The 24,915-nt window shown below is 46.7% G+C and overlaps 1 long non-coding RNA gene across 7 annotated transcripts in view; it reads right to left on the bottom strand.

The window, feature by feature from the left end:
• Positions 1–15,308: 15,308 nt before the first annotated feature.
• Positions 15,309–24,915, bottom strand: part of LOC103019502 (uncharacterized) — a 32,689-nt gene continuing 23,082 nt past the window's right edge. For all 7 annotated transcript variants that reach the window (XR_009006684.1, XR_009006683.1, XR_009006682.1 and 4 more), the window contains 3 exons: positions 24,452–24,571; positions 16,827–17,046; positions 15,309–15,521 (listed from right to left, as the gene is read on the bottom strand). This is a non-coding gene — a long non-coding RNA (uncharacterized LOC103019502). The remainder of the gene's footprint in view (positions 15,522–16,826; positions 17,047–24,451; positions 24,572–24,915) is intronic.

The following is a 24,915-nucleotide window of genomic DNA, read 5'->3' as shown; positions in this document are numbered from 1 at the left end:
GCTCGCTCCACACTCCCTTGAGAAGGTCCCACAACTGAAGTACACTCCCTGGTGTGAGTGGAGGAGCTCTACCCACAAATGGGTGTGCAGGCCGGAGGGCGCTGTGGTGCTCAAGGTAGAATTCTCTGCTCCACCTGTCAGGCTCTATGGGGAGGGCACTTGAGCACACCTTCTCTGCACCCCGAGTACTCACCGTATGGAGTGTGTTCAAAACTGAGCACATGGTCTCTGTCCAGTCTACTTCACCTACCCGGGCCCCAGGTGCTTGCCCCTCTGCCCCCCAAGCCTTCAACTCCCACCAGGCTGTATTGGTTCTACCTCCAGAAAACATCCCAACTCTGTTCTTATCTCTCTATTGATCATGAGCCACCCCCAGATCAGGCCTTGGGCATCTTCCTACGGAATTTCTGCAACAACCTCCCAACCTCTCGTCTCCCTAACATTAGTGTTGGTCCCTCTAATCCATTCAGCACACCGCAATCAGCATGGTCTTTATAAATCATGCGCGTGCGCATGTGCACGCATGCGTGTGCGTGTGTGTGTGTAGTTGGGGAGCAGGGAGGCCAGTAGGTGGGGTAGCTGCTCTCTGAATGGAGTGGGTGGCAAGGCTGAGGGAAGCGGAGAACAAAGCAGAACGCTTTGGTGCAAGGTGTGTGTCCTAGGAGGTATCTTCCCTGCCTGGCCTGCCACTGCAGCACGCTCTGGAGAGGAAGGAAGCTCAGCCCAGGGGGGCAGGAGAAGAGGAAGGTGAGCATCTGCCAGGGGCCCATAGGTACCACGGGGGCAAGGTTAAAGTTGCTGGGGGCGTCACGCTGGGAGAAAAGAGCACCTGGGTAGAGATTTGCAACTTGATTCCGGAAGAGAGTGAGACTCTAGGAATCAAGGAGTGAACGTACCGGATTACATTTTGAATTGCTTTAATCGAAGGAAGAAAGAGGCAGCAGGAGAATGAGAGCCGACACTGGACAGAGTTGAGTAGAGAAGTCAGGACAGAGAGGATGAGGGGTGAGGGTAAAGAACAGTGAGGACAGGAAGGAGAACACTGCCTAGAGATAAGTGGTAGTGTCAAGAGCACTGAAAACCCATTCGAACCATTGCCTGCTCCACGGGCAAGTTGAGCCCGAGTCCATCCCCAGGTCTGTGAGGTTATCAGCCGCAAGCAGGATCCAGGCAGTGGCACCTACCCTGTGAGAGTCACCTGCCATCACACCCATTCCTCTTCTCAAGCAGGGCTTCAGGTAGATTGGGCCAAGTGCCTCAGAGTTTAGGGATCCCTAGATCTCCCTGTGAGGCCTCCCACTCGACTGAGTCGAACCTCTCTTTGTGTGTCAGGTGGAGGAGAGCCTCAGGGTTTAACCCGTTCTTCCTCTTCCCCCACAAGTTCACAAGCAGAAGCCTTGGGAACTTTGTCCTGTTCAGGTTCAAATAGGAGCTTTATTTTCCCTTGAGAAGGAAGGGGCAGTGAGAAGAGGAGGAGGAGGAGCCAGGGAACGCTAGCAAAGCGGCTTCCGTCTGGGCAAGAGAACTGGAAGCCACAGTGTTGTGAAAAGCAGCTGCCTGAGGGCTCTGCCCAGCCCAGCACCTGGTATGACATCGGCACTCCCATATCGTGGGGTGAAGGAATAAATGAGACATTTTTTATTCTTCCTTCCTTCGTCTTTCCTGTGAAGCCTGAACCTGTGATAGACACTGGGGAGAGAGAGAAGCTGGAGCAGTGAAGTTCAAAGAGGAAGGGAAGTGGTTACCCGCACAACTTTTCTTGCCTTCCTGAGCTCATCAGGGAGGACAGTGTTAGGTTATGGAGCTGAGGTCATCACTGCAAAGATGGGATTTAGGCACCCTCTCTGGAGGCTTCCTGTCTTAGTTCTGGCCACTATAACAAATATCCCATAGACTGAGTGGCAACAACAGACATTTATTTCTTATCCTTCTGGAGGCTGGGAAGTCCAAAACCAAGGGGCTGGACATTTTGGTTTCCGGTGAGAGCTCTCTTCCTGGCTTGCTGATGACTGCCTTCTGGCTGTGTGCTCACATGGTGGAAAGAGAGAGAGTTCTGGTGTCTCTTCCTCTTCTTGTAAGGGCGCTAATCCCATCATGGGGAGCCCACCCTCATGACCTCATCTAAGCCTAATTACCTCCCAGATACCATCACACTGTTAGGCTTTCAACATGGATTTTGGAGGGTACACAAACATGCAGTCCGTAGCACTTTTTAAAAAAAAATTATTTACTTTTATTTATTTTTTGGCTGTGTTGGGTCTTCGTTGCTGCGCGTGGGCTTTCTCTAGTTGCGGCGAACCAGGGCTACTCTTTGTTGAGGTGCACGGGTTTCTCATTGCAGTGGCTTCTCTTGTTGTGGAGCCCGGACTCTAGGTGCATGGGCTTCAGTAGTTGTGGCACACGGGTTCAGTCGTTGTGGCTCGCGGGCTCTAGAGCACAGGCTTAGTAGTTGTGGCGCACGGGCTTCGTTGCTCCGCGGCATGTGGGATCTTCCCGGACCAGGGCTCGAACCCGTGTCCCCTGCATTGGCAGGCGGATTCTTAACCACTGCACCATCAGGGAAGCCCAGTCTGTAACACTTTTAATTTTCCTTTTAGAGATGTTTGGATACTTTAGCTGAGTTCTCACACTGATCAATGCTAGCACATAAGGCGGCCCCTCTGGGCAGGTAAAGTAGAATGAGTTTCCCATCTTCTGGGCTGCATTTCGGTGCCAGGGCACGTGGCTCGATGAGGGGAATGTGGACTGCATTTGAGCTCCCAATTGCTGTTTTAGCTGGGAGCCCTTGGGCAGGGCTCTGTGCTGGCCCTTTAGGGTCCTCCGGATTCCACCAAAAGGGATGGAATTGCCTGAGTGGCACTGAATTTTCTAGAGTGAGACGTATGACCCTGGGATTGGTGGGGTCCCTGGCTCCCTGGCCCTGCTGGGGTTTGTTAACTGTCTTACACAGCTTCCATTCTCTAAAGGCATGTGAGGGGTCCGAAAGGTTGTAATAAAGGACTGTGTTTATAGGAACCCCTGTCCCTACATAGCACATTGCTGGGGCTTGTTCACAGCGACCCTAAATGCTGGAGTCTGGGATTTGCCCTAACACAGAAACCCATTTACTTCTCAGGTGTCATTCAGGCAATTATTCCCAATAGCACTTTGCTTTCTGAAGCATTAGGCTTGGAGTAACACATTTCTCTCTCTGCAGCTCAGTTTCTGGGCAGTTATCCTGCAGTGAAGCCAGCGGGTTGAATGACAGGAGTCACACATGTTTCTATAGCAGCAGTGTGATGTAATACACAGAGAATAATGTGGCCTAGCTGTAGAGCTGGTTAAAGACAGCTTTGAGCCAATAGAAAATGAAAACTTCTTTCTGCACAGTGCCGTACAGTTCACTATATGGACGTGGGGTCCTGAAAAAAAAGAAACACACTCAACCGCATCCTCACCCATTCACTCACACTTACACATTAAATCTGTAACACATATAAGCATTCTTTCCACTTACACAAACACACTCACATGCTGACACACACATTCACGCACGAACATACTTACACACGCTCTTACATTTTCACATCAACGTGTTCACACATGCGGACATGCTCACACATTTTTCACACAGGAACATGCTGGTGCATTCACACATAGAGAGACTCATACACTTGCATTCACTCACACATGATCATGCTCGCACATGGACATGCCTGCATATTTACTGAAAGAAATGTGCTCAAACACATACACACTCACCAATCACTCACACGTGAACAAGTTCACACGTTCACACAAATGAACATGCTCTCACATGTGCGTGCATATTAACTCAGTCACACGCAAGACCATGCTCACACACTGGCAGACACAATAACATCCACTCACAAACTCACAGTCACTCGCACACAGACATGCTTACGTACACTCATACTCACACATCCACTCACACACATGAACACACTGATGCTGTCTCACACACATAAAATAATGCATTCATTCCCACTTGCACGTGAACATACACCTACAGGCTCACAGTCATTCCCACACGAACACATTCACGCATTCAGTCCCCCATAGGAGCCCATCCTCACATTCATTCACACGAGTGAGCACACTCACATTAACACACGTATATGCGCAAGCATGCTCACACATTCACTCACACCTAGATGCACTCATGTCCAATCACAGGACGCTCACACAGTCATGCCAAGTAAGATGTTAACATTTTCACCAACATGAACATCTTCTCACACACAAAACTGCTCCTCCATTTACTCACACCCGAACATGTTCATATGTTAATCCACACATGAATACAATCATGTAGTCACATTCATGAATGTACACATATTAACACACATTTCAATACAATTACACATATTCGAACATGTTCATTCACTCAGATACCCATATTCACGCATTCACTGAATGAGCATATTCACACTTTAACATACTCAAACACACAAAAACCTTACACATTTATTCACACAAAGGAAAATGTTCACATAACTGCACATCCTTATTTTCGATCACACACACAAAGCTGCTCAGACACTCATGAGCACAAGAAGACATTAACACGATCAAACAAACATATTGACATATTCACTCCCATGAACTTGCTCACAGATTAATTCGCATATACAGACACACCCGCATACACTCACAACTTCACTTAACATTGTTCGTCGTGCTCACATACATGAACTTGCTTACACATTCAGCTGCACACAGGGAAAATAATTACACATTAATAGCTTCACACACACCAACTTGTTCGTACATTAATTTGTACATATGAACATGCTCCCTTACATGCACATGCTCACACACTCAGATATGAATGAACACACAAATTCATTTAAACACAAACACGAACTTTCGCACTTTCACATTAACATGCTCAAAACAGAAACGTGTTCAAACTTCCTTTCGCATATGTTCATGCTCAAACACACAAGTATACTCAGACATTCACCCACACGTGAACGTACTTAAACATTAACATTCCCAGACACACAAACGTGCTCACGTTATCTCACGAACAAGTGGACACTCCCACTTTCACTCACATTCGCACATAAACACACCCACATTCTCATGGGCTTACATACGGACATGACTGCACACTCACACACACTCACTCCCTACCTCCACTCACACATTCACACATGGACATGCTCTCACATTTACTTAAAACACAACATGCGCACACACACACACACATCACACACGCATGAACAAGTTCACACAGGTGAACACGTTCACATATTCACACAGCCTACACGCTCATAAACACACATGCTCTCACATTTATTTAAAAAACAACATTCACACTCACCCCAAAACCACTCATGCACAGACATGGCCACGATCACACTTTCACATATAGACAGGATCATATTCACTCACACAGTCTCTCACACGCAAACTCACATATACTCACGCACTCACAGTTGCACATAGACATGCTCACATTATCACTTCCACACAAATGAACACACTTTTCATCACACACAAACATAATCACATTGCCTCACACAACAGAACACACACATGAACATGCCCCTACACACAAGCATGTTTACATATTCATTAACACGCACATGTTCCTATATTCACTTAAACTTGCACTTTAATAATATGCACACATATTTGTATATATATATATATATATTTATATGCTCACGCATTTACTGACATAAACTTTTTTGCACATTTACTCACACACAAATGTACAAAAACACATGTGCAAAGCATAAATTCACATTCATGAACATACATGATAAGCTTACACATTCATGCAGACACAGGAACATGATCACAGATATATACTCACACAGTCATTTGCACACAGACATGAAGATATTTACATATGCAGACAGTGAACCTGCTCATAAACTCACAGGTACCCTCATTAACACAGTCATGTACATGCATCTGATCAACATTCACACATACACATACACTCATGTGTTGACTCAGAAATAGATGCACACATTAACAGGCTCACAAAAATGAACACGGTTCCACATTCACTCACTGATGGACATGCTACCATCATGCACATGCTTACAAATTCACTCATACACGTGAACACACAGACACACACAAACGCACATTAACACACTGACATATGAACAGGCTCCATTCACTCTTACACACAGACATGCTCACATACATCCACAAGTTACACGTTCACTCAAGTGAACCTGCTCACAGATTTACTCCCATTCCTAGACACGCTGACACGTGCACACATTCGTTCCAATACAGATGTACTCAATTAACATGGTTAGGCATTCACTCACCCACCCGAGTATGCCTCACATACACCGTGTCACTCATACACTTACTTGCGTGCGTGAACCTACTTATCCGTAAGATGTTCACACCCTCACATGCACAAACACTCAGTCGCCCACACAAACACGGTTGCAAATTCCTTCACCCGCATAGACATCCTTACATATAATCATTCGCACACACACATGAACATGCTCACATATACAAGTGTGATCACTGTTCACTCACATCCACAGCGTATTCTTCACATGAACACATTCACAAATTCACTGAGACATAAGGAATGCTCAGATACATGCACACAGCCAAAAATTCTCTAACACTGGAGCATATTCACTGACTCACGAGCATACTCCCAACTTTACTCATATGCATAGACACACTCATATATGATCATACCCACATTCACTCACACAAAATCCTCACATGTCCACTAACCCGTGAACATGTTTGCAAAGTCATTCACATACAGACATTCCTGTGTGCTGACAACAGTACACTCAGTTTCACTTATACGTGCATAGTAACATGCTCACAAACAGCAACACTTTCATGCATTCACTTGGACACAGATTTTCTCCAGTCATCACAAAGCTCACACCTTCACACACAGATACACTCAAACTCACAAGCATATTCTCATATTCACAAAAATACACTCACACGTTAACAAGCTTACACAAATGAACAGTTACACATTCACTCACTCATGAAAACATGCTTACACATGCACTCCCTCAAACTTGCTCATTCACTCACACACACTCATATATGCTCACAGTCACGTACTCATACATTTCCCCACACACAGCACGTTTACAAACAGCATCATACTCATACTCTGACAAATGCATATGCTCACACTTACCATGAAGTTCACACATTTTACCCACACACATAGAGATGCTCAGATATACTCCCACACACACACTTGCACATTAACTCACAGCAATCTACTCCACTTTCACGTGCTCACAAACACACATTCACTCACACACGCACGAGTATGCTAACATCCACGCACAGGCTCATGAATTCACTCATACATATGAGAAGTCCCATTTACTTCAACACACAAACTCATATTTTAATAGGCTCCCACGTTCGCTCTCACACCTGTGCTTATATACATGCGCAAGGTCACATTCACTTGCACGAACATGCTCACACACTCGTTTGCTTACAATAGCCGCTCACGTTTCACGAGAATGTGCTGACACACTCAGTCACAGTCACTTACACTTACATACTTACACTCATTCCCTCACATACACATTAACATGCTCCCAACTAGGAATGTGCTCACACTCACCAAGAACCTCACACATTCACTCACATACACTCACAGGTTCATTCATTCAAATACACTAATGGAGTTGACCCTTGAACGACACAGGGGTTAGGGGTGCTGACCCTCCACGTGCAGTTGAATACGTATAACGTATAGTCCGCCCTGTGTATATGAGGTTCCTCCGAATCCAGGGTTCTGCATCTGCCGATTCAAGTAATCGCGTATCGTGTAGTACGGTGGTATTTGCTGTTGAAAAAATCTGCATATACGTGGATCTGCGCTATTCAATCCCCTGTTGTTTAAGGGTCAGATGTACTTTTAAAACGTCAGACACGGGAATTCCCTGGCGGTGTAGTGGTTAGGACTCGGCACTTTCACTGCCGTGGCCTGGGGTCAGTCCCTGGACGGGGAACTGACATCCTGCAAGCCGTGCAGCATGGCCCGCCCCCCCAAAAAATATCAGGCAAATAAACATGCGTACATTTTCACTCACACACACAAACATGCTCATATCCATGCACATGGTCACCTGTTCACTCCTGCATATGAAGATGCACAAACATTTACTTAATCACACAAATAAATTCCTATTAACGCACTCATACTGTACTTGAAAAGGCTCACCCATTCATTCTCCAACACGGACATTGTTATGTAAAGTAGCCAAAGATGGCCTCTCTTTCCTTCTTCCAAGCAGGCTGGAACCCATCAGCTCAAAAGCCCGGCCGCACCAAACTCAATTTTTACACATTCATTTGCTTTGAATATATTCCAAGTAAGTAGATTTTAATCCATTCCGAGCTTGCGTGCTTTGCATGCCATGCAGAACTGCAGCCAGCGCCTGTTAGCTATAGATAAGATCAAGCCTGTAGGTATAAAAGACCCCACACCACTGAGACCCCACACCACTGCTGGCCTTTGGTACTCTCCGATCCAGAGGCTCCCCATCATGCTACTGAGTGGTATCACCCAAACACACTAGTCCTCTCTCTGAGCCTGCTCTTCCCTGGCATTTCCCCTGCTTTTCTTTCCTGAGTGGTGCTCCCACACGGTAGCCTCTGGAAGTTCTCCTGTTGTTAAGACACTTCCCATGCATGCAAAGCTGTGAAAGCTTCCTCCAGATAAAGGGCATCTTGTGCTACTGCCACTTTCTGGTGATACTTTAATCTTTGATCAGCCCCTAAATCCCTCGCACTCATTACTTGTGTTGATGAGGAAAGTGGAGGATTTGGGTGATAGTCAAGAAATCAATATAGGGTCCACCCAGTCAGGAGGACTATCCATTGGCAGAACAATCCTGGACAGTCTTAAGTGGTTGGGACTCAAAATGTGGAACTCCCCCATGTCACTTTGGCATGGCGTTGCTCTGTGCTGTATTACACTTTATCTGTATTTATGGTGTCTCCCTGTGTGTCATTAGCCTGATCAAGCAGCAGCAGCAGTATTTGAGCCAACCCATGCCATTGTAACGGAGTTTTTGGGATCAGAGGCACTGGGCTCCCCAAGAAAGATCAGCCCACCCAGCTGGGTCCCTCACTAGGCAGGTACTAGACGTTGTAAGACCTGTGGGCCCACATAGGAAAAGGGGAGGGGTGCGGGCCTCTGGACCAAGAGAGGGCTACCTCTGATCCCATAACAGGCTCCCTGTAGCTGGGCTGGTGATCTGGGGTGCTCTGAGGTGAGAGGACATCCTCATGGCCGGGGCGTGGCTATGGCAGGTAAATGAGTCAATAAGTCAGAGGCGTCAGGCCGAGGCTGGTCTCTTAGGACATCTTTGTAAACAGCTAGCCTGTCTCTGCTGCTGTCTCACTCTGACCTGCTGTGGCAGATGGCATCTTTCTAGTCCCTTCCCCAAAGGATGTGGGCTAAAGCATTACTTAAAATGACTGAATGCACGGAAGTTAATATTCCAGCTGCTCCCAGGACTTGAAGGAGGTGGCTGTCTGTTTTGTTTTGTTTGTTTTTTTGGCTGCACGGCATGTGGGATATCAGTTCCCTGACCAGGGATCGAACCCGTGCCCACTGCAGTGGAAGCGCAGAGCCTTAACCACTGGACCGCCAGGGAAGTCCTGGAGGTGGCTGTCTTTTTTTTTTTTTTTTTTAATTAATTAATTAATTAATTTATTTTTGACTGTGTTGGGTCTTTGTTTCTGTGCGAGGGCTTTCTCTAGTTGCAGCGAGTGGGGGCCACTCTTCATCGCGGTGCGCGGGCCTCTCACTGTCGCGGCCTCTCTTGTTGCGGAGCACAAGCTCCAGACGCGCAGGCTCAGTAGTTGTGGCTCACGGGCCCAGTTGCTCCGTGGCATGTGGGATCTTCCCAGACCAGGGCTCGAACCCGTGTCCCCTGCATTGGCAGGCAGATTCTCAACCACTGCGCCACCGGGGAAGCCCCTGGAGGTGGCTGTCTTAATGAACACATGCTCCAAACCACAAGACGTGTCGGGCTCTGTTCACTGTTGTTTTTGCTTGGAGCCTTAACTCCTTTGGAAGTCGAGACAAATTGGAGAACCCTGGGAAAAGAGGTCTGGTGCCCTCTAGAAGGAAAGGCAGTGCAATACCATCCTGACAGTTATTTATCCTCTGTTTTGTTGGTAACCACTCACAAAGTAATAAAGACAGAAAAGACAAAGTGGGAGGGCTAAGGAGGTGAGGTGTGTTCTCAGTTGGAGGAGGAAACATATCCTTTCTCTCACCCATCCCTGAGACCCAGTCTCTCCTTAGGGACGTAGCCTAAGAGCCAAATGAAAAAAAGGGCTCTCTGGCTGTATAGAATCTGCTGGACAGTGAGCTCCACCCAGCAGGGAATGTAATTAATCAATTGACTGCCATAATATGGGATGCGAAAATGGTGTCCCTACTGAAGTATCTCACGCAATTAGTGCAGAAGCTAGGAACGGTCCCAGAGGGGGCCTTGGAGATAGATAGGTAGGTAAGTAGGTAGATACTTTGTTGATGTGGATTTTTATTTCTTAGAATGCTGCCCACCCTACGTTAGGCCTCATAGTGATCCTGGGCAAACTCTTAAAGGAAAGCCATTAGCCTCCAACAGCTGGGGATGTTGGGATGGGCTTAACAGGCGACAGATGGCATGCAGCGTGGTGATTTGCCAGGTCTCGAGGAGGCTGAATTTAGTCCTGAGTCGACCACGTTGTTCCTCAGGGGGCGCTCGTGAAAAGTGTAAGTCCTCTTTCCTGACAGTGATGGCTCATGCTGAGACAATTCAAGAGGACATAGCTGCCCTGGATTTAACAGAAACTCATGAAAGACCAACTCAAAGTCAAGTGCTGCCTGTTAACAATACCCCACCTGGCCTAAATCAAAATTACTACCCATAGAGGGATTGCCCCCTTCCTCGGTCAAATAAACCACTTAAAACCAGGCCACTCTTAAGCGTGAACCCTGAAATGAACAAGAGAGGTTGGTTGTGTTGGACCCTAAGGAACAAGGAGCCCAGAGATATTAGATGATCTCTGGTAAATCTGTGGAGCAATTAAAATATTGACTAAAGTTAGATTGCTACCTGGCCAGGCTTTTCCTTCAGAGACAAGCTTACCTTCCATGTCTGCCCCTGACCTCTGCCAGTGGCAAGGACCTGCTCCCACATCAGGACCCATTGGTCTCAAAGCAGGCCTCTTCTGGCCGACAGTAGCCCTTTTACTACGTAAACTGTAAAATATTAACAACACTGGCTGGCTCTGGTGGACACAGGTGTCCAAAGCTCCCTAATCCCAGGAAGCACTCATACTTTAAAGCCCCGCCCGCCCCCCCCCCCCACCAGGAGATGACGGGCTTTGGAGGAGAATTAATTGAAGGGATAATTATCTGCTTAGCTTTTTCTTTTAACTTTTTGTGTGGCATGCGGGATTTTAGTTCCCCAACCAGGGATCGAACCCACGGCCCCCGCAGTGGACGTGCAGAGTCGACCGCTGGACCGCCAGGGAAGTCCCATCTGCTTAGCTTTTAACATGGGCTTAGTTTTGCTAAAAGATGCTTCTGTGCTGGTCGTTCTCTGAGACTCTTTTCCCATTATTGGAATGGGCTTCCTCAGTCAGCAGGTGACCTCATGAAACAAGCCAAAGGTTTTGATGCCACTGGTGGGCACTGGCCAGTTCACCTTCCTCTACCCGTGTAAGAGGTACTGACTAAAAGGAAAGCACTGAAGGATTATGGCCTGTCCTAGCTGACTTACTTAAAGAAAGGATTATGGATTCCCACCTTTGAGTTCGGTGGTATGGCCTGTGCTTAAAGCCAGTACTAATGGGGCTTCCCTGGTGGCGCAGTGGTTGAGAATCTGCCTGCCAATGCAGGGGACACGGGTTCGAGCCCTGGTCTGGGAAGATCCCACATGTCGCGGAGCAACTGGGCCCGTGAGGCACAATTACTGAGCATGCGCGTCTGGAGCCTGTGCTCCGCAACGAGAGAGGCCGCGATAGAGAGAGGCCCACGCACCATGATGAAGAGTGGCCCCCACTTGCCACAATTAGAGAAAGCCCTCGCACAGAAACGAAGACCCAACACAGCCATAAATAAATAAATAAATATTTAAAGCCACTACTAATGAGTACAGGCTATCTGTAGACTAGAGAGAGTTAAACAAGGCTGCTCCCTGTATTAGAGCCCCTCTACTATATATTGTTCCCTTAATGAATGACATTCAGAATAACACTGGTAAATGGTTCAGAGTCATAGACTGGGCTCACATGTTCTCTTTGTTAAATATCACAATTTGCCTTCCCCTTTGAGGATCAACAGTACACCTTTTTCCCAGTGACCTGTGGGGTACATGAATGCCCCCGTGATTGCCCATGGGATTTGCAGTCGGGACCTAGATGCCTGCTCGGCACGAGCCACGTCCTGCAGAGACTCAGCTCTGGCATTGTGTCGACGACATCCTCGTCACTGGACCTGGCCAAGACTCTGTGTCACAGACCATCACAACTGTGAGTGAACACCCCCCTGAGAGGGGATGGGCAATTGCCCGCCATAAGGTACAAGGCACCTCCTAGTTTGTTAAATTTCTGGGCTATGTTTGAAACTCAAAAGGGTAAACTAGTCCCAACTGGGTAAAGGAAAAGCTCCTAGTGCTCCAGCCAACCTCCCAGATTGGTAAAGGAGGCCCAACATTTGGTAGGCATGCTTGGATTCTGGTGCCAACCTCAAATATTTGCTGGCGCCCATCTATGGAGCCCCCCTAGGACCTCCACTTTTCAGTGGGGACCTGAGCCACAACAGGCACTAGGTAAACTAAAGAAGGCTATCATGTCAGCTCTCCCACTAGTGCTCTGAGGGCAGGACTTACAATTGGAAGTTTCGGCCACCCTAACGTTCACTTATGGGAGCCACTGGACCAAATGTCCGTGGGCTTTTGGCACACGTGACTCCCAGACTCAGTCCCAAGGTATTGGCCAGTGGAGAGGCAACTTGTGGAGGTACACTGAGCCCTTACTGAAACTGAAGGCTTTACTGGAGCAGAGCCAGTTACGCTGTAACTGATAACAGATTCCTGTTATGTCCTGGGTAATAGCAGAAGCTCCCCGCAGAGCAACTGAGGCCTCTACTCAAATGGTAATGGGATCTACTGGACTGAGCTAAACCTGGCCCTACTACAGTGCTGCAACTCCATGAGAAAATCACCACATACCCTGCCACTGAAGTTAATTTACCATAACCTCCCGGCCTTCTATACAGGCCTTCCATTAGTGTATCCATGCAAGGCACAGGCCTCTCCTCATATTATTGAGGGCTTGACAAAATAGCTTTTACAGCCCTTGGGACTGCCGCACAAGTTATACCGTCAGACCAAAGTTCCCACATCACTGTAAAGCAAACCAGCAATGGGCATTACAAGAAAACATTGCTTGGGTTTGTCACCTATCCTGTCATCTTCCAGTAGCAGGGATCCTGGACAGACGTAATGAACTTTTTTTTTTAAGTGACCGCGTAGCAACATATGATTATGGAAATCGATTTGGGTCCCAGATGATAGGGGTTTTGTGTTTTTTTTTTAAGCTTTTAATTAATTAATTTATTTATTTTTATTTTTTTGGCTGTGTTGGGTCTTCGTTTCTGTGCGAGGGCTTTCTCTAGTTGCGGCGAGCGGGGGCCGCTCTTCATCGCGGTGCGTGGGCCTCTCAATGTCGCGGCCTCTCTTGTTTGCGGAGCAGAAGCTCCAGACACGCGGGCTCAGTAGTTGTGGCGCACGGGCCTAGTTGCTCCAAGGCATGTGGGATCTTCCCAGACCAGGGCTCGAACCCGTGTCCCCTGCATTGGCAGGCAGGCTCTCAACCACTGCGCCACCAGGGAAGCCCCATGATGAACTTTTAAATCAAGGGCTGTTGAGCGAACTTGGAGGGCAGTGGTCCTTCAAGTGGTCAGAAATACTGCCCACGGTCCAGATTATATTAAGTTCCTACCCCTCTGGCATAGCTACACCATATTTAAATTCACAACAAATGACGAGACCACCAGCAGAGACATTTCTATCTCTGCTGGTGGTCACATCCACAGCAGACACAACCCAGTTGTCAGTTTTCACAGACATGGGAGCCCAGGCATTGCCATGCACCGAAAAGAAACTTTCACCTGGTACTTTCATCTTTCCTTTCTCCCTCATAGAAAACCCGGAGCTTAGCCACTTCCTTCTTGATCCTGATGAGAACCTGACGTGGACCAGTGATTCTGAAACCATCCTTAGCCTGTGTTCATTCGTCATCCAGTATAAGCCAAGCAAACTACCCGCCAATTTCTGGAGAAAGAGGTGTCCTTATCTGCCATCCATGTACTTTGCTCCAGTAAAGGCACTGTGGAGCCCAGGAGGTGGAACGAAACCTCTCCCAGACCAGGTAACCCCATGTGAACAATACCCAGGGACAATCAGGTCCCCTACTGATGGCTACAGGTGACCTCCAACCTTAATCCCTACCCTGTTTGTATGCCCCTTCTTACCTGAGGAGAGAGGCATGGAACAGATTCTCCCCCCCGAGCCTCCAGAAGGAACCAACCCTGCCGACACTTTCACCTCAGACTTCTGGCCTCCAGAACTGTCAGAGAATAAATTTCGGTTGTTTTAAGCCACCTGCTTTGTGGTAATTTGTTACTGTAACCCTAGGAAACTAACACATCCCTCCGGGAGCTCTTTGTGTCTCAGGCCCCTGAGAATTCTAGTGTCTTCCTCAGTCCAGATCTTACCATCCTGTTCAGTTTACCTGCAACAGTACCAAGTCAGTGAATTAAGGCTGGTCCTACCGTAGGTGTACTTAAACGTTTCCCCCATTGCTCTAAAGCAGTGGTTCTCAAACTTTAGTGTGCTTCAGTAGCACTTGGAGGACTTGTAAAACCCGATGGCTAGCAGCCTACCTTCAGAATATCCAATTCAGTAGGTCTGGAGCAGGGTCTGAGAATTTGCATTTCAAACAAGTTCCCAGCTGCTGCTGCTGCTGCTCCATGGCAGGCCAATAGCGCCATCTGGTCTCCAGGCAAGCTAGGCCATCCGCCAGTTCCTTTCAATAACATATACTAGAGGCTGGGCCACCATCTCTCTCGTCACACAACTTGTTTATAATCTAATATTTTAATTTATTTGAGGCTGCAATAAAAGGATTTGAAACAGGCTTACCAAATAGTTGAAAGAAATCCCTTTCAATGACAGTAAGGTGGGCCGAAAGAAATAGAACAAAGATACGTTGGAGTCAGTGTTATTTAGGTTAAAAAAAAAATCTGCAGCTTATTCACGTCAAACAAGCTTTTATTTTCAATGTGAACAATACTACCAAATTTATCTGTAAAAGGTAAGAATAAAGTCAGATGTCAGTTAATATCATTTTGGGATGCTGAACTTTGGAACAAAATTTGTATTGTGGGCTAATGAAAACTAGAATATCCGTGAAGAACAAATTCATCTCTTCTTTCGCCGTCCACTTCTTTTTATGCCTTCCAACTGTAGGATGGGATAAGAGTCAATTAACAATTGTACACCAATAACATGCAGCAGGGACTTTCTAAATATGAGTCAATACTATGTACATCTGTTGGCTCTCCAAGGAGAGAACAAAATGTTTTCTTCTTGTAACCCAGAGCCTTGGTTGTCAGGGTGCACATCATTTCATCACACCAACCTCATCTCTCTCTTGCCCACCACTATAAGTGCTAGATTTTTTCCTTGAAAGGCCACTCTGTGATTTAAATGTCTTTCCACCTTAAGAGCCTATGCTCCTTACACAAATCATAAATCCCTTATAATCCCAGACCTTCAGTTTCCACGTCTGTAAAATGAGAATGAGGCTGTTATCAAACATCCACAGGTGTGAAAATTAAGAAAGGGAGAAAGAAAGAGCCTGATACTGAGAGAGAGAGAGATGAGACAGAGAAAGGAAAAGATGAATGGGTAGAGGAAGGAGAAACTAAGATTGAATTACCGACTCAGGGATCGCCAATAATCTTACTATGGCTAATTTTCTTTTCTTTTGAATAAAAAATCTAAATTGAACTAATATTTGAGAACTACTCATGAAATGCAGTCTTATGTGAAATCCTTAACTTTTTACTACTTTGTAAGGAGTCACCTTCTCAAAGGCATTGTTATTCCAAGAGACTCCATTTCTGTGGCCAGGGGATGAAGGTACAGCTAGTGCACAGCTTACTCGCTTTAGCTGCTTCTTCTGGTGACCATTCTCTAAAAATATAGGTCTCTATATTTTAGACCTCTAAAAACATATAGGTCTCTATTTCCAGGTCTGATAAATTTCCCATCTGTAGTAGTCTTAAAGCCCCAGGACAAAGGACTTGCGGCTACAAATGAAATACTTTTCAGAACACACTTCCTTCTATATCATCTAGAATACAAGTCCATTAGTAACATTAAACTGTTTTTCCAAAACTAAATTGCAACAATTTTTTCTTATTTACTTTACAAAAAAAATTTAAAACACGATAGCTAGCTAGTGGGAAGCAGCTGCATAGCACAGGGAGATCAGCTCGGAGCTCTGTGACCACCTAGAGGGGTGGGATAGGGAGGATGGGAGGGAGACGCAAGAGGGAGGAGATATGGCGATATAGGTATACGTATAGCTGATTGACTTTGTTATAAAGCAGAAACTAACACACCACTGTAAAGCAATTATACTCCAATAAAGATGTTAAAAAATAAACCAAAAATAAATTAAGTATGTAAACAAAACAAAACAAAACATAAAGCTGTTAGTAACAGGTATATGTCAGGAATGGTTGCACTATACAATAATACCCGTATTCTCCAGAGCTGCCCTCTGCTGAGACCGTATCCACTTTGGGTCCTTCTTCTGCTTTTTCATTTCCATCCTCTTTCTCTTCCTCAGCATTTTCATACTGATGTGCACTCTCTTCTTTAGTGTCGAATGATACGGACTTTGGCATCACAAGGTGGTGGGAAACATTTCCCGATTTAAAACCAGCAGCAGAATCTAGTTCTCTGCCCTCAGGAGGTTCTGGAGAAGAGAAATATGTCAAAAAATAAATAAATAAATAAATAAATAATAAAAAGAAGAGCTGGCCGTGTTCCTACTGGTTGATACAACACTTCCATGGGCCTCACACTTCTGCTGCTTGACAGTTTTCACAACATTTTTCCCCTCCTTCCAGTAGATCTCACACACTGTGCTGCTGATTATTTCTGGCCCTTTGGAGAAGGGATCGAAATCATTTGATTCTCAGAGCATTTTTGTATGTTTCTGCCAGAACGTCACTGGAAAATGTTCACCCAATTTAAAGACAAGTTCTACCGCGAAGCTCACTGATTCCTCAACCACTGAAAAGTGCCCCTGTGACATTTCATCATTTTCTCAGGTCATCCTACTGAGAATCTTTACATTTTTAGAAGCCCGTCAACCAAAAGTGAGGTATGCCATTTGTTTGCCCCTAGGTTGGTAGAAAGCAGCATACTTTTTCTCAAGATCATAAAGGTCTTTAGAGAATTGGGCTTCTACTTGTGCATATCGTGCCTGAAGGTTTTTGAGAGCTTTGACCCGCTGCTTAACCGCCGGAGGCCAGCGCTGAGCGCGGCCTGCCTTTCAGGCCGATGCCCCAGCAGGGGCTGCAAGGGCCTGGGGACTGGGCCGCCCCTCGCCAGCCTCGGCCCCGTCGTCAGGTCCACACGCCCCAGCCTCCCACGACTCGGAGGCATCAGCCAGGACCTCGCCCGCCCAGAACTCGGCCGCCGCCGCTGGTTCCTCTGCCTTCTGGGATGCCGCCCCCTCTGCAGGTTCCTGCGGCTCCCAGGGCGGGCTGCCCTCTGCCTGGTACTCGCCCCGCCAGACCTCACCTGCCTCTCCCAGGTCTTCCTGCTCCTGAGGAGGCGCGGCATCCTCTGCAGGGTCCGAGGGCCGTCGGGAGTGGCGCCTGACCATCACGCGGCCGGTGTGGGGCCCGACCAGGACACGGTCGTTGTAGTGGCTGTGGTGCACACGGCAATGGACCAGATCCCGGAACAGGGACTGAAACTGCGCCGTAGGGGCCCCGTGGCCCGCGACCACTCCCGCGCCCTCGTGCCCATTCTCGTCCTCCTCTTCTGTCTCTTCCTCCTCCTCGACCTCTTCCTCAGTTTCGTCTCCCTCTTCTGACTGGTACTCATCCTCCTCCTGGTCCTCGATCTCTAATTCAAACACTTCCTCCTCCTCCTCCTCCTCCTCCTCCTCCACCAGCTCTACATCCCAGTCTTCTTCCACTGCGGCCTGGGCGGCCTCCTGCCCACCATCCTCCCCGTGAAGGGCTCTGGAGAGCTCCAGGGAGGCCGGAAAAGCCGCGGCCCCCTCAACTCCATCCATCCCTCCCGAAGGGGATGCGCGGACCCCGAGGGGACTGGGGTCACCACCCGCCCAGCCACCAGCTCCGTCCTGGCCACATGGAATCGGGCCGCGCTCCTCTGTGGCAGACATGGCAGGACGGACGCGCATCGTGCTGCAGTGACGATCGCGGGGAAGATGGCGGCCGCCGGGCTAAGTGTCACTGAGGGAGGGGACGCTGTTGGCAGCGGGGCCTCCGGCACGGGGTGGGGGCTGCAGAGAAGCCGGCTGCACAGGGGACAAGAGTCTGCGAAGATGCCTCTGGGCGCCCCGCCACGGGAAGGGCAAACGGCCGGCCTGTGGAGCGCTCCACCGAGACTGCGCCGAGGCCGCTGCGCACAGGGCGGGAAAGAGCCTGACTGGCTGGCGACGGGAGGCGGACCTTGGAAGGGTCAACCAAGGGCCACTTCCTCCAGCGCCGGCTCTAAGCTCATTTGCCAGCAGTCAAGGATTGACAGCACCGCCGTCCAATGAGTGACCAAGGTCTTCAGCTTCCCTGGAAGCCTTAAAGGCCCAGCTCACCCTGAGCCTCCGTGAGCCCACAGGAATCCCTTCCTTTTCATTCCACCGCTGCAAGAGCAAAGCTACAGTGTCCCTATAGGGCGGCGCCCTGGGGTATGAGACCCTGCATGTGTTCCCCATTTGCCACCCTGGGGCAGCTCACGCTGACTGAGACACACTTAGTTCAAAAACGAGAGAGAGAGAAGGTGTATAGATCAAATCTCAGCAACGCTGAAAACCTCCCACAAGAGAGAGCAAGAGAATTTGGAGGTTTTAATGCTGTTAAAGCTACTTAGAAAAGGACATACAAAGTCGATATGGATGCAGTGAGAATGGAGAGTGGAGAGAAAGCAGTAAAGACAGGAGCCGGACAGTGTTTCATCAGGGCTCCCCAATTCACTTCCAGCCGCCAAGAAATGAAGACAGAGAGAGAGAGGGAAGAGAGAGACACAGAGACAGAGACAGAGACAGAGACAGAGAGAGATACTTCTTTCAAAGACTGGGCTGAGCACCTGCTCTGCACTGGATTGTGTACATCCCCTGCCTCCCCAATTCATACGATGAAGCCCGTCCCCCACCCCACCCCGCCCCCAGGAGATGGTATTTGGAGACTGGGTCTTTGGTAGGTCATTCAGTTTCGGTAAGGTCAGGAGGCTGCGGTCCACACGTTGGGATTACTGCCCTTACAGGAAGAGACCATAGATGGTGCTCTCCGCCCACCACCCCAACGTGAAGCCACAGGAAGAAGGCGGCTATCTTCAAGCCAAAACGAGGGCCCTCACCAAGAACTCCACCATGCTGGCACCCTGACCTTGGGCTTCCTAGCCTCCAGAACTGTAGGAAATAAACCAATGTCTTGTTTAAGCCGCCCAGCCTATGGCATTTTATTAGGGCAGCCTGAGCAGACTAATACAGCATGGCACACGTTAACAGGACAGGCTTCCTAGAATGATTTCTCGGTCAACAGTCCGAGACTTTTTGTTGTACTCAGCCCCACTTAGCCGAGTGGTCAAGGGTAACGAATGCTTAAAACGAGGAAGAAATCGACAACTATTTTATGCTAATCCCACTTACTACTGTCGCTGGGCACAGAAGCAAGAGTGGGTGTTAGCTGTAACTTCACGTTCAGGAGAACATAAGCTATGTCCCTTACTTCCAGTAAGCACACCGCCTTGGGATCCAGGACATCTAATTTGACAGACCCTAACGTTTCACGGATGGGAAGCACACATTCTGCACTGCGCTCCTGGGAAGGTTGGCGAGAAGAGCTGTTGTTGCCACCCTGAGTCAGTATGGACCCCTACCCCAAGTTGGGTTCAAAGGTCAATCAAGACTGGTGACACCACACACACACACACACACACACACACACACACACACACACACACACACTACCGAGACGCGATGCAAAGTGTATTCCTTACATGAGGAGGCTTCTGGGGGGAGAGCAGGGTAGCCTTTTCAAGCTGCTCCAAAAAAGACTTGAGAGAGTCAGGAAAGGAAGAAATTGCTTTGGGAGTTCTACTGTGATTAGTGGATGGGGCCAGCATGACAGTTCCCTTGTGCTGGCAGTAGCTAGTGTAGTTTGACGCCCACTCCTCCTCCCCTCCACCCTACAACCGCGCCAAAGGAGAGAGTGTGGGGCATTGGGGAAGAGGGAGGGTTGACGTTTAAAAGCCCTCAGCAGTCAAACATCAAAGGATGCAGTCAGACGCTATACTACAATTCACCTCTGGCGTGTGACTGGCGACTGAAACGTGCCATTTTCGTGTAATGGAATTTGAACTTGTGGAAGTAAGCCACTCTGGAACTCTGAGTCCTGCAGCCTAAGGCCGGGTAGGGAGGCAAAAGGTCCACTGAATGCCGTTCAAGAGCCCAGCGTTGTGTATCCTGAGAAGTAAAATGCATGCCTCGGTCACCATCAATAAGGCCCGGAACTCCAAAGCCAAGAAGGAGGGTCTTGGCAAAGCCCTGCGTAGTGGCTTTAGTATATATAGAGACACGTGTGACCTGGATTTATAATTTGGGAGTCTGTGGGCCGAGAGATTCCCAGGGCTCTTTACCCCAAAGGGGACAGTTTTACACAAGGAAACGTCGTTGCTGCCATGGGCCGGACCAGACAGCCAGACCGACGACAATGGCCTGATTGTCTATGAAAATGTGCAGACGGGGCTAACTGTTGGCCAGAGCATCCAGCGCTAAGGTGACTGCCTGAAGTTCACTCACTTGTGCTGTCTCTTCGTTGAACAGTTTTATCTATGGTTATTGTATTGATTACTGACAGGGAAAGACTTTTCCTGACCTTTTCCTATTTATTTTCCACATGTCAGCCTTTTTTTGTTCCTTCACTCCTCAATTACTGTATTTTTCTGTCATTAATTTCATTTTTCTAGTGTACAAAGTGATTCTTTATCACTCCTTTCTCTGTACCTTTTTTAGTTTTTTTATAGTGCTGGAGCTTTTTGTGGGGGCAGTGTCGGTGGTTACACTGGGAGTTACAATTAATATCTTAACTTTATAATAATCAAGTTTGTATTAATACGGAGATAGTTGCAATAGTATTCAAAAACTCTGCTTTTCCCCAGCTCTGCCACATTTCTTTATTTAATTATGGTGACACATGGCATGTTTGTATATTTGGTGCCCATTAACAGAGATTTATAGTTAATGCTTTATACATTTGTATTTTCAATCATATATGAGAACAAAAAGAGGAGATACAAACCAAAAGTGCAGCAATACTGGCTTTTGCGTTTACCTGTGTAGTTACCTTGGCCTTTGTGGTTTATTTCTTCATATTGCTTCAGATAGGTGCCCAGCATTATTTCAATTCAGCCTGAAGGACTCCTTTTAGTACTTTCTGTAGGGCAAGCTTACTAGCTATGTACTCTCTCAGTTTTTGCTTGTCTTGGAATGTCTTTAAGTCCCCTTCGTTTTCCCCACATATAGAATTCTTGGTTGAAAGGGTATTTTTGTTCATTTGTTCTACGCTTTTAATATGTCATTCCAATGCCAGCTGTCCTCTATGGTTTCTGTAGCACAAATCTTACTGAGGATTACTTGTAGGTGAGGAGTTGTTTCTATTGCTGTTTTCAAGGTTCACTCTTTGACTTTGACTCTTGATAATTTGATCATGGTGTGCCTAGGTGGGGATCCTGCTTGGAGTTTGTGGAACTTCTTGGGTGTGTAGATTCATGTCTTTACTCCAAGTTTGGAGGTTTTCAGGCATCATTTCTTCAATGATTTCCTACCCCTTTCTCTCTCTCCTCTGCCTCTGCAACTGTCATTATGTGTACATTGATAAGCTTGCTGATGCACATAAGTCTCATAGGCTTTGCTCATTATTCTTCATTCTTTGCTTTTCTGCTCCTCTTTTCCTTTCCAGAGACTGGATATTTCAACTAACCTTTTAAAACTCGCTGAGTCTTTTTCTCCTGGTCAAATTTGCTGTTGGACATCTTTTATTAATTTTTCATTTCACTTACTGTGCTTTGCAGCTGAAGAACTTTTATTTTGTCCCTATTTATAATATCTGTCTCTTTGTGATACATCTTTCTCATTGTTTCCTAGTTCTTTGATCATTGTTTCCTTTCGCTCATTGAGTTTATTGAAGACAGTTGACTTAAAACGTATTCTTCTAGTAACCCAAATCCTGTGCTTTACCTCTGACAGTTTAGAGTAATTAATTTTTCCCATGTGAACAGGACACACATTCCTCCCATCCCCTCCAACTTTATGGAAGTATAGTTTACAAATAAAATTTCTATATTCAAGGTGAACAGTGTGATGCTTGATGTATGTATACATTGTGAAATGATTACCACAGTGAAACTGATTAATACATCTATCACCTCACATAGCTAAAGGTTTTTTGGGGGTGGTGTGTGGGATAGAACTAAGATCTACTGTCTCAGCAAGTCTCCAGCATACCACACAATATCTTAAATTATATCAGCATGCTGTACATTAGATCCCTAGAATGTATTTATCTTATAACTGATCATTTGTACCCTTTGATGAACCACCCCCCAAATAACAAACCTAAACCTGGAGGCATCATGCTTCCTGATTTCATTATTTTACAAAGGTACAGTAATCAAAACAGCATGGTATTGGCATAAGAACAGATATATACATAGACCAACGGAACAAAATATAGAGCCCAGCAATAAACCCTCACATATATGCTCAACTATTTGACAAGAACACACAACGAGGACAGGAGAGTCTCTTCAATAAATGGTGCTGGGAAAACTGGATAGCCACATGCAAAGATACTATATCGGACCCTTATCTTACACCATACCCCAAAACGAACTCCAAATGGATTAAAGACTTAAACGTAAGGCCTGAATCTGTAAAACTCCTAGAGGAAAACACAGGGGTAATAAGCTCCTTGACATAGGTTATGGCAATGTTTTTTTTTTGAATTGACACCAAAACAAAGGCAACAAATACAAAAATAAACAAGTGGACTACATCAAACTAAAAAGCTTCTGCACAGCAAAGGAAACAATCGACAAAATGAAAAGGCAACTGACCTATGAAGCAGAAGAAAATATTTGCAAATCATGTTACCTGTTGAGGGGATAATATGCAAAATATATAAGGAATTCAATCAACTCAACAGCAAAAAAAAAAAAAAAACACAAAACCAACAAATAATTAATAAAAGGGCACACGGTCCAAATATACATTTTTCCAAAGAAGACATACAACTGGCTAATAGGTATATGAAAACGTGTTCAAGATAACTAACCATCAGGAAAATGCAAATCAAAGCTGTAATTAAGACATTACACCTATTAGGATGGCTATTATCAAAAGGACAAGAGATAGCAAGTGTTGGCAAGAGTGTGGTAAAAAAAGGAACCCTCGTGCCCTGTTGGTGGGAAAGTAAAATGGTGCAGCCACTATGGACAACTGTATGAAGGTTCCTCAAAAGATTGAAAATAGAACTAGCAGATCAGCCAGCAATCCCACTCCTGAAAACAGATCCAAAGGAGGTGATTTCTGCTCTGCTCTCTTATGCTCATTGCAGCATTATTCACAATAGCCAAGGAATGGAGACAACCTAAGTGCTTTGGGCAGATGAAAGGATCAAGAACATATCATATATATATAAAAGACATATAAAAGAATTCTTCTTAAGAATTCATCTGAGGGCTTCCCTGATGGCACAGTGGTTAAGAATCCACCTGCCAACGCAGGGGACATGGGTTCGAGCCCTGGTCCAGGAAGATCCCACATGCTGCGGAGCAACTAAGCCTGTGCGCCACAACTGCTGAGCCTGCGCTCTAGAGCCTGCGAGCCGCAACTACTGAGCCCGTGTGCTACAACTACTGAACCCCGTGCGTCTAGAGCCCATGCTGCGCAACAAGAGAAGCCACCGCAATGAGATGCCCACGCACCGCAACGAAGAGTAGTCCCCGCTCGCCGCAACTAGAGAAAGTCCACGCACAGCAACGAAGACCCAGCGCAGCCAAAAATAATAAATAAATAAAAACAAAATAAATAACTTAAAAAAATTCATTTGAAAGACTATTCTTACCTTTAGGGGGGTGATACAGAGAGGAACAGGGACAGAGAGAAGACATAGTAGATTCTCCTTCCTTCAGACTTCTTGTCTCTCTCAGGAAATCTCTACAGGCACAGCTTAATAGTGAGCCAGCTGGAAAGGCAAAATAGGGTTGGCAGAGACCCAGAAACTTAGAACAGGTTATAGAATTTTGAGTGTGTCATATGTGGGATAATAATTTCTGTCGGGAATGTGGGAGCATGTTCATATGTGGGACCAGGTACTCTGGGGACTTACCACGTAAGTATATTTACATATTGAGTATGACTGTGTGTGTGATCAAGTTCATACGTGTGACTGTTGATGAGCATCAGCACGTGTTTGTGAGTATATGTGAGATTGTCTCTGTGCGAGAGTAAATTTGTTTGATGTTAAGAGTGAATAAATATATACGCATGTCCTTATCTGAGGGTGTTCATCTGTGGGTGACTGTGTGA

Source organism: Balaenoptera acutorostrata, chromosome X, assembly GCF_949987535.1.
Source record: "Balaenoptera acutorostrata chromosome X, mBalAcu1.1, whole genome shotgun sequence".
Taxonomy (NCBI): Eukaryota; Metazoa; Chordata; class Mammalia; order Artiodactyla; family Balaenopteridae; genus Balaenoptera; species Balaenoptera acutorostrata.
The sequence above is the reverse complement of the archived record's forward strand: the minus strand, read 5'-3'. Positions and strand labels throughout refer to the sequence as shown.